At 46.1% G+C, this 10,040-nt stretch overlaps 1 non-coding gene across 1 annotated transcript; it reads left to right on the top strand.

Annotated features, from left to right (window-relative positions):
* The first annotated feature begins 443 nt into the window (after positions 1-443).
* LOC136587248 (U6 spliceosomal RNA) lies at positions 444-548 on the top strand. The gene has a single exon (XR_010787435.1). It is a non-coding gene; the product is annotated as a U6 spliceosomal RNA (small nuclear RNA).
* Positions 549-10,040: the final 9,492 nt, after the last annotated feature.

The following is a 10,040-nucleotide window of genomic DNA, read 5'->3' as shown; positions in this document are numbered from 1 at the left end:
GCCACCATACTGTTACGGCGCTGTGATGCGGCCGCACAGGATTTGCATCATCGCCATCACTTGTGTGTGACAGCTGTATTTAACAGTTAGCATCCTGCAAGAACAGCTGGGATCAGAGACAACTCAGAGCTTGCCATTTAACACTTTAGATGCCCTGGTCAGCATTGACTGTGGCATCTAAACGGGTTAACAGAGGGAGGGAGTTGCATCTATCAGTCCATCAGTGATTGCCGAGGTCTGATGGTTTGCCATGGAAATCTGAGGCATAACAGTGGCCTCCAGATCAGTCATGGATGCTAAAGTAAAAGAGTAGAGATAATACACTGCAATACAGAAGTATTTAATATGAATACAAGAGACCTAAAACCATCTCTCCCCCATGTGATGAATTTAGGCATGTGGACAAGAGGTTGCTCCATGCACAGGGTCCTAGGTAAATCCGCTGCAGATTCAGCAGCAAATATACTAAAATTGGAACGATACACAGAAGATCCGCATGGCTCCTGCACAAGGATGACACACACATTTGTGAAGCAGTCCATATTTAAGAGTGTGGTAGCACAGTGGGTAGAGCTGCTGCTTTATAGTGCTGGCGTCACAGGTCCAAGGCTGGCCAAGGGAGGTTAACCAGCAGCTGGAGTGGCAGCTTCAACTGTGACCAAAGGCTACCAGCAAAGGGGCATGGCCCTCAGGCGGCGGCAAGGAGGTGTGCTTGTACGGTGCAGCTTGGCTCGTCCTGCACAGGGACATTGCGCACGGACGTGGGATGCATCGATGGGCGGAGTGTGTGGTGGCTTGGATTTAGGAATACGTTATATTTTTAAGTATGTGTGTTGTGAAAAAAAAAAAAAAAAAAGATTATTTTTTAAAAAGGGAGAAAATTAAAGGGGTTGTCTCGTGAAAGCAAGTGGGGGTATACACTTCTGTATGGCCATATTAATGCACTTTGTAATATACATCGTGCATTAAATATGAGCCATACAGAAGTTATTCACTTACCTGCTCCGTTGCTAGCGTCCTCGTCTCCATGGTTCCGTCTAAATTCGCTGGCAGCTTGCTTTTTTAGACACGCTTGCGCAGTCCGGTCTTCTCCTTTCAGCACAAGCCGCTTCAGTGTGCTCCCCGCTACAGCTCTTCTGCGCATGCGCAGACGAGCTGTCACTGCTCGGGAGCGCGCTGGAGCGGCCATTCTGTACCATCCTCTGTTAGAGGAAGCTGCAGAGCTGCCGAGCTGTCCCAAGAAGCCGCCCAGCTGTCCCGCCGTCCTGCCGTCCTGCCGCCCAGGTAAGTGATGGGCCGGAGGGGCTGCCGCTGCGCCGGGGGGGGCTGCCGCTGTGATGGGGGGGCTGCGCCGAGGGGGGGCTGTCGCTGTGATGGGGGGGCTGTCGCTGCGATAGGGGGGCTGTCGCTGCGCCGGGGGGGGGCTGCCGCTGCGATGGGGGGGCTGTCGCTGCGCCGGGGGGGGGGCTGCCGCTGTGATGGGGGGGCTGTCGCTGCGATGGGGGGGCTGTCGCTGCGATGGGGGGGGCTGCCGCTGCGATGGGGGGGGCTGTCGCTGCGATGGGGGGGCTGTCGCTGCGATGGGGGGGCTGCCGCTGCGATGGGGGGGCTGTCGCTGCGATGGGGGGGGCTGTCGCTGCGATGGGGGGGCTGCCGCTGTGCCGGGGGGGGGGGGCTGCGCCGGTTACCTGCTGCCTGGCGGTGGGTGACTGGTCGGCCGTGTTCACTCCAGGGGTCCGGTCGGCGGCTGCGGGGCGTCTGGTTGTCAGGGGGACACAGCTGGTAGCGTCTCGGGAGCGCGCACGTCGGGCTACAGCAAGCGACGGGAAAAGAGCCGGCGGCCATCTTGGGAAAATTTTTATAAGTTGCTGAAACGCTGGAACTGTAAGTACAAACCAGCTAGAAGAGTCATTTACAGGGGGGCTTAGTAATCTATGCTTAATTAGGGGGACTGGGCAATAAAAAAAAATCCACTCCTGCCTCGAGACATCTCCTTTAAATTTAAATTAAAAAAAAATGGGTCCTGAAATATTAAGTTAAGGTTATTGTAGTTTTTCATCTCGGTTGTTCAGGTTTCTTTTTGGACCAAATATAGCTCTGAATTTATATAATGGTAAGTTATTGTCCAATTTTTCAGTTTTATGCGTTTTTTAGTTATAAGGCTGCTCTTACACATGCGATTGGAAAACGACACGTGAAACCGCATTTAACTGAGTTGTCAAGCTACGTTTTCAAATGCATGTTACACTGTTTGACAGCATTTTTTTATCGCGCTCCATCACTGTGATGGGTGATGAGGATGTGTTAAAAAGCACGAAAACACACGAAAATGGAGTAGACAGTGCTTGAAAACCGTGGCATTAGAAATGCCACATTCAAGCCCCGGTCTGCGAGGCCCCATTGAAATCAATGGCGGTGTTGTACCGTGGTTAGCATGGCGTTCGGAGCGCCGCGCTAATTGCGGTATAAAGCATCCTCTGTGTGTCTCAGTCTGGAGCCGACAGGTCTTTTGGTTTTCATCTTGACCTGAAGTAAGGCGATGTTAGTTGGCGGCTTGTGCTCCAGTTTGTGTTTAGTAGGAGTAATAGTTTTGTGCTATATATCGGCTGTTTCTGTTCTCTGTTTTGTTATTATGTCTACAGTTGCTGGAGTGGTGATTCCTCAAAAGAGTGAAGTGAGGGATGATGATGAAACGAGTAATAATGTGAAAACTACATGTGATGCAATGAATATGAGTGTGGCCAGGCAAGCAGTGATGTAGCCAGTGCGGTGGTGTGTGATACTGCTGTCGTTGCTGGTAGCAACCAAAAGTAGAATGCTTCAAAAGGGGACAAATGTAATAAAAATGTTTGTTTTCTTTGCCTGGGCTGTAGTACAGTAAATGCAAGAGCTAATAAGTAATGTCCATTTTACACAAGACAGTTGGCTAAACGACTGCACGAGTGCTGATGTCACCGCCAAGGCCGTCGTCGCTCGTGCAGAGTGTTAAGAAAATTGTAGATCAATGTATCAGTTAATTATTCTATATTGCATTGTAGACTAGGAATATATAGCAGTGAAGGGGTTAAACGAAACTCTTCTATAGGCCTGCATGTCTTCTGAGGAAGAAAGATTAGAAGATAAGACAGTCTATTAAATCACTCATGTATGTTTATAGTATAACATACACAGGGAGAAGTGACTAGACTATATGGCACCTTCCCAGGCCTTCCTTCTCCCTGAATTTATGACGGTCTTATTGTATGTAATAGATACACTTAAGGAGGTGTAACTTATGTTAATCACTTTTATTTTAAGCCTATCATATATCCTTATTCACCTTGGAGGTATAAACTTTTGCTGTGATGTCATTTATAATATATAATCTTTGACCACCTTAAAATTAAATTAGAAATCATCTGACATAGCTCAGGCTAGTGTGATGTGTTTCTCCTGGGCCCAGACTTCTGCACGGGATCTGGGACCGTCTTCTCTTTGATAAACACATAAATTCTCCTTACAGTTTTGGTCCTTCGAGCCGGAATCACTCACTGCAGAGGGAGAGGACAGCCTGGCTGTGAAAAGGTGGGTCTGAAGTACTCTCCGATCATTAAAAGACCTCCGTCTTGCTTAGACGTAATTAGAGGCCAGTCGGGCATCCTGTCTGAAACAGTGACGTTTTTCCGAACTAGCCGGAGAATTTGGAAACCTCCCAGATAACGTGTAGTAAGTATAACAATGGTTAAACTTTTCTTCTCTCTTCTTCTTCTTCTGTATACTTTAGTGTTAGTAGAATTTACAATGTGTATTGTAAATGAGAGGCAAGTATAGACAAAGGGACAATAGCAGTAGTCTATGTGAAATGTGTAAGGTAAATGAGAAGTATAGACGAATGGGTTGCCAAAGGGGCAATAGCAGTAGTCTATGTGAGACCATAGCCATTGTGAGAAGGCTACAGGAAAGAATTAACTCCGTGCGACACGTAAAAAGTGGTTAGATGACGTCATGGGACACAGGGGTGTCCAGGAACTTTACTTCTTATCTTTCTATTACTTTCTCTTTGATATTGTGTTATAGAGTAACTAAGAATATGAAGAGGGCGGCCGCCTACTAACATAATGTACTATTTGTATTGCTGTCTTATATTGCATGAAGCGAATGTGTGAGTGATTGAGATGAGTGGAATAAATAAATAAATTAAAAGTCCTAGTTGTAAAGAATTATGTGATAAAATACGGACAAAATCAGCTAAAAGATCAGCAGAAATACGGATTATCCGCTGCTGAAGTTTGGTTAAAAGAAGCCCCAAACTGTCACGTCCATATAAAAATAGACCCCCGACAGTTTGATGAACAATTCAAAGGGTTAATGGGGAGTTCCAATTGAATGAAAAATAGAGAGAGCAGATAGAATAATTCTATGGCCAGATTGGAGTTCTGTAGAAGGAAATTAGAATGGGAGGGGAGGAGATGGTAGACCCCTTCCATAGTATAATCAGGGGGCATGAGAGATGATCCTAATGCTGCATATAATCAGCCATTAAGGAACACGTTAGTAAGTGCAGTAAAGAAGGAAATAGGAGGTTATATAATGAGATACATAGTTACCCTGAGGATGGGATCGTTGCAGGATGTTTTGCAATATGCAAAAAATGCAGAAAAGTGTTACAAAGAAAAGGGTCAGAAAGTGAGGTTTTTTTATACAGGGAGAGGAATGTGATATGATGGTTCAAGAAAGTAAGAGAGGTCATTGGACAGCGAGAGGATGTGAAAGTAGAGACAGAGGAAGAAGCAGAGGTGGGATGCAGCTCGGGGATTTAAATGTGTGTTTGAATAATGGAAGTCTAGTGATTTTGCCTGAGAGTGCCCTGAGAAACAATGTTCTCAGCGACCTTGGGGAAAAATGACTAGGAGGGGTCGATGTACAACACTTGGAGGATCTCATGGCAATCTCCACTGCCTGAGATAGATCTCCAGGTGAATGGGCGGATGATTACTTTCCTGGTGGGCTAAGGAGCCACCAGGACATTAATACATCCCAATATGTAGCCAATGTTAAATGTAGTAATAGTCATATCCTGGTAAGAGGGGTTAATGGCCAGACCTACAGGGAATCCCTCTCTGAACCAGTTATAACAGACCTAGAGACAAATAAGCCTGTGAAATGTCAGATTATATAGTCCCGAATATGTCCAGTAAATGTGTTGTAATGAGATATTATGATAAAATTAGGTATACCTTCACCAGAGTACCTCAGGGCTGCTGTGAATCTCCAACAATTGTCTCCCAGGCTATGTCAGTACACTTAGCCCAGTTCCAGACTCTTAGAGGTAGTCAGCGACTACTGCATGTTGGTAGTCAGCAGCAGACAGTGGAGAGAATTGTGGGGGGACACAGTCGCACTCTTGAGGTTTATTTATGAGCAAGGCCATAAAGTAAACATGTAGAAACTCCAATACGGTCAGCAAACGGTTAAATATTTGGGGTATAACCTGTCAGATGAAGGTAGGCAAGCAATTCTGGAGGTCCCAAAACTATGAGCAAATGATCTCCTTTTTGGGAATGACAATGTTACGTGTGCTGCTGGGATTTGTTGTTCTATTGTGTTTCCAGCAGCACAGCACTCACAGGGTTAATGATTGAGCTGGCTGGGTGTGGTGCTGTCTGCTAGCCAATCCCCTGGTCAGTCTATATGGCCCCTCAGGTGGGCCGTCATGAATGCTTGTCTGGTGAGGGTTGCAGTGTGATCAGGTTCATGTCCGTTTGTACGTTTAAATTCTGTCAGTTTTGTGTTAGCTTGCTGTGTGTCCTGCAATCTGTGTCCTGTCCTGTTGCAGTGCGGTGTGAACGCTGTCTGGGTTTGCTGGACTCCTGGTTAGTGTAGGGACTAGCAGTATAACCAGGAGCCGTGAAGTGGCCTGCTAGCTTTCAACATCTTGTACAACATGTCAACCAATACCTGGTATTTATATTCAGCTTCCAATCTGTTACTAGTGGTTGCATGTTGTATGCAGTGTATTCTGGGTCTGTCATGTGGCATGTGAATGCATCCTGTTCTGGTGTGTGGCTCCTAGGATCAGCTAGGGCCCAGATCCGAAGACCGCTGGGCTGCCCTTATTAGGGCAATGTCCCCGCTTAGGTAGGGCCACTATCATCCTCCCTTGTAGCACAGGGTCAGTTGCCTGAAACCGGTGTGAGTCCCGTGTGACCCTGGTGATACCCGTGTGCGTCCCCTTTGGTCATGATCATGTGGGTTCCGTGCTTTGCTTGCCCACACGATCGTAACAGACAAACTTCTATAGCTCCTGGATCTCAAATTCTGCATCTCTGACAGCGCTTCTTACCAGAATCATCTATGATGACCCTCTGGCTGCAGCCGGCAGGATCCAGTGAGATGGGCCTCTGAGGAAGCCTTTGTCAGGTTAAAACAGACTCTGGTGGGCACATCAGTCTGGGGGGCTGCTGAACTACAGCAAGCCCTTTGTGCTAACTGTTGACTCAGGAGAAGGATATATCACCTCTGTGTTAACTCAGGAACACGGTGGAAAACAGACTGTTGGCATACTACTCTGCAGACTAGATCCAGTGGCCGAGCATTCCCAGCCTGTGTACAAGCGGTAGTCAGACCTTCTGCCACTATAGTGCTGTCCCCCCACACACTGAGTACCGTACGCAGTTAGTTATACTCATATCTTAGTCCTCCTAGACATCCCCCTGCAGGACACTACTGCTCTCAGCCACACCTGACAACCTAGGGATGTGCTACGCTCCATCCATCCACCTTACTGCCTATTTCTTCAGACGGTCCTCCATACAACTGTCTAGGAGAGATGGCACATAAGGTGTTATCCAGACCAGATCTGCAGGAGGTATCTCTTGTAGATGCTGAATACACTCTTGTAGATGGGCTGTACATCTCCGTTAAAAAAAAAAAAAAAAAAAAGCTATCTTACCTAAATTGTTCTTCAGATGTGCAGCAGTTTTGAGCCATGGGCTGTGTCATGTCTCAACAGGGGGGATGGTGGCACTCATATGGGAAGTATTCACAGCCTAGGGGTTTACAAACTACTCTAAAAAATTTTTTTTGTCTTGTATTATTTGTGCTAAACAATGCAGAAGGGAGTATAAGACCAGGAGGGGGCGCCGTCCTACACATGGGGGATGCTGGGAGAGCTCTGGGTGTAACTTCTATAGAAGGAGTGACGAGCGCCATACTGGTAGATCTGCTCCCTGACCTACTGACTGCAATCCCTGCTAGCCGTCATAAACCAGCCCTGCAGTCATACTGATTCTGCCGTCACACGGCTAAATGTCTGACCATTGTCTATGTGTATATCACCCCTCACTCTCCACCTCTCCATACCGTGCACATCTCCAGCCCCTTTACCTTCTGTATCACCCCATTACTTGTAGTATGTAAGTTTGTTGGAGCAGGACCCGCACCCCTATTGTTTCCATCAATTGATTACTATGTAACCGTGGTTCTGTAATGTTTGTACTTCTGTCTTTCTGTATCCCCCGTCTATGTAAGCGCTGCGGAATATGTTGGCGCTATACACAAAGATTATTATAGATGTGTGTCAGATGAGGGACTTGTTGGCATTGCACACAAAGGGGTAAGGTGTGGCTAGATGCTTGCCTGGCTTGATAGTACTCCTAGTCAGGCCACGTCCCTGGTGGCCATCTTAGTGCTAGTCATGGCCTGCGGCCATTTTAGTACCTGCTGTAATACCTTCGGCCGCCGCCCAGACGCCATCTTGGCTCCTTACATCCCATAGCTGTACCTTCTACCTGGCATCCCAATGCTTGCACTTGTAGTACACAACACCAGTGATTAGTGCCTTCTCTGAATTGCATAGAAAAAGTCAGCAGCCTCCATCACTGTCCTCTGGGTGTTGATGATATGTTGTCTATCTTATTAAGTGTGTGCTATAAGATGTGGTCAGCTCACAAATGGTTAAATCGTCTGTTACATGGGAATGCTTCTTTCACCCTCGCCCCCACCTTTCAGCTTTAGAGTTCAGTGAGGGAGGGAGGGGGTATGTGACTGACTCTAGCCATGCTCTGCTTGCTTGATATGAATAGACCTGTAATGAAGATGATCAGGAATGAAGTTTAGTATAAACCTGTGTGAATGGGGAACGTCCATTCTTGCTGTTATTTGTGTACATGTCAGTTCTGTGATTGGTTTGCAGTGATTTTGATTGTTAAATGGTGTTTTCAATGTGATAATGTCATGTAAGATATAATAATAATGAAGTTGTTGATAATGTGAGAGCTGAGTGTCCCTATTACGGGAAGGATAGCACAAGGATGCTGCAGTTATCTGAAGGAGTCCAGACACAGCTAAAGCTCTGTTTATCTTACTCCATCACCTCTCCCTGATAAGAGAAATTCCTGAGGGGGGTTGTTAACGTTGGAGGATCAAGCGACTGCAGATGATTGGAGTAGTAGTAGTTGTGTGAATCTTAATGTTATGCAGTAAATATTGTGTATAGAGAATGTTAATAATAATTATGAGATAGAAAGACTTGACCCCACGATAGATAAAAGTTAATGACAAGTCCTCACGGTGTGATGAACGTAAGATGTGTGATTAAGCTTCTTCACTGTACCTACCCCCACAGATAAGTGATCCATGTTATACATTGAGTTTGCTGTTTCCACCTGTGAGCAGGGACCAAATACCTGCTGTTGCCTCTGATCTTGGGGTCATGCTTGCTTAGCGCTACCTGGTAATGGGACTGAGGCAGACTATGGGAGACTGCCTGAGGGATGCTGTGCGGAGAGGAGAACCGTAAGGGCACGCTGTCTCTGGGATATGGCCTGAGCTACAGAGAGCACGCACAGACGTGTGATGGTTGTGTGGTGACCGGGCCTAGAACAGGTGCCAGGTACAGCCCCTAACGGGATTGTGCTTGGTACAACTGATAATGCCTATATACCTCATGACCTCCGAGGGTAACAGCAAGGGCCGTGTCCGGAGAACTAGGGACACCTCTCCCAAAGGTTCCTCTGACCCATCGGGGTCCCAAGGGGGGTACCGGACGAGTATGGGACGAGAAATCGGATGGCTGCAGGGGGTTTGAGTCTCTTCTTGCATGGTGGGTAACAGTGAATAAAAATGTAGACTGGATATATATATATTATAACCAACAGAGATTTGTTAATTATACAAGAGATGCAATCAAGGGCCTAGCGGAACAACTAGGACACACCTTACACTCATTGCATGGCAAAATAGAATGGCTCTTGATATGTTACTAGCAGAAAAAAGAGGAGTTTGTAAAATGATTGGAGGATATTGTTGTACTTTCATTCCTAATAACACGGCACCAGATGATACCTGAGCACTGGAAGGGTTAAATGCATAATCAAATGAACTAGCTGATAACTCTGGCATAGACGATCCATTCACAGACTGGTTGGAAAACTTGTTCGGACAGTGGTCACAAGTCATATACTCCACACTAGTCTCTATGTCAGTATTTGCCTCCATTCTAGTACTTTGCGGTTGCTGCTGTATCCGAGGACTGTTACAAAACCTTATTATTATTAACACTTCCATCACCAAAACTATGTTTCAAAATATACAAGATGACGAAGAACAAGATGCCTTATTGGGTCAGGTGACCACCTCTGTCTGACAAGTGATGGGTAAAAGTTCTACGAAGAAAGCGCCATTTTACTTTGATGATTTTGAAGTGTGACATTTTGATTCCAGTGCGTTCTGATTGTACCGGAGGATCGCTCTAATAACTGATGGACACTTCGATAAGTAAGATCTTATATCATGATGGACAATCATTTATATATGAAGAAAGGAACATCAATTGGATAATAAATCAAGGCCAAGCTTCTCTTGGGGGGTGGGCCTAATTTTGGGTACAATTAGTGGAATGACTTCACATATATATATATGCATCAATGTAATACTTTTATATGAAATAATTACATACTTAGTATTGAAGTGTGAACCCAGGCCTCCTGGTAATAAAGCTTCGGGCCGTAGCCAGGGGGTCTGTGGTAGGTAGAGTCATTATATATGTGTATTTACTGTGT

The sequence above is a fragment of the Eleutherodactylus coqui genome, chromosome 12 (assembly GCF_035609145.1).
Source record: "Eleutherodactylus coqui strain aEleCoq1 chromosome 12, aEleCoq1.hap1, whole genome shotgun sequence".
Classification (NCBI taxonomy): Eukaryota; Metazoa; Chordata; class Amphibia; order Anura; family Eleutherodactylidae; genus Eleutherodactylus; species Eleutherodactylus coqui.
The sequence above is the reverse complement of the archived record's forward strand: the minus strand, read 5'-3'. Positions and strand labels throughout refer to the sequence as shown.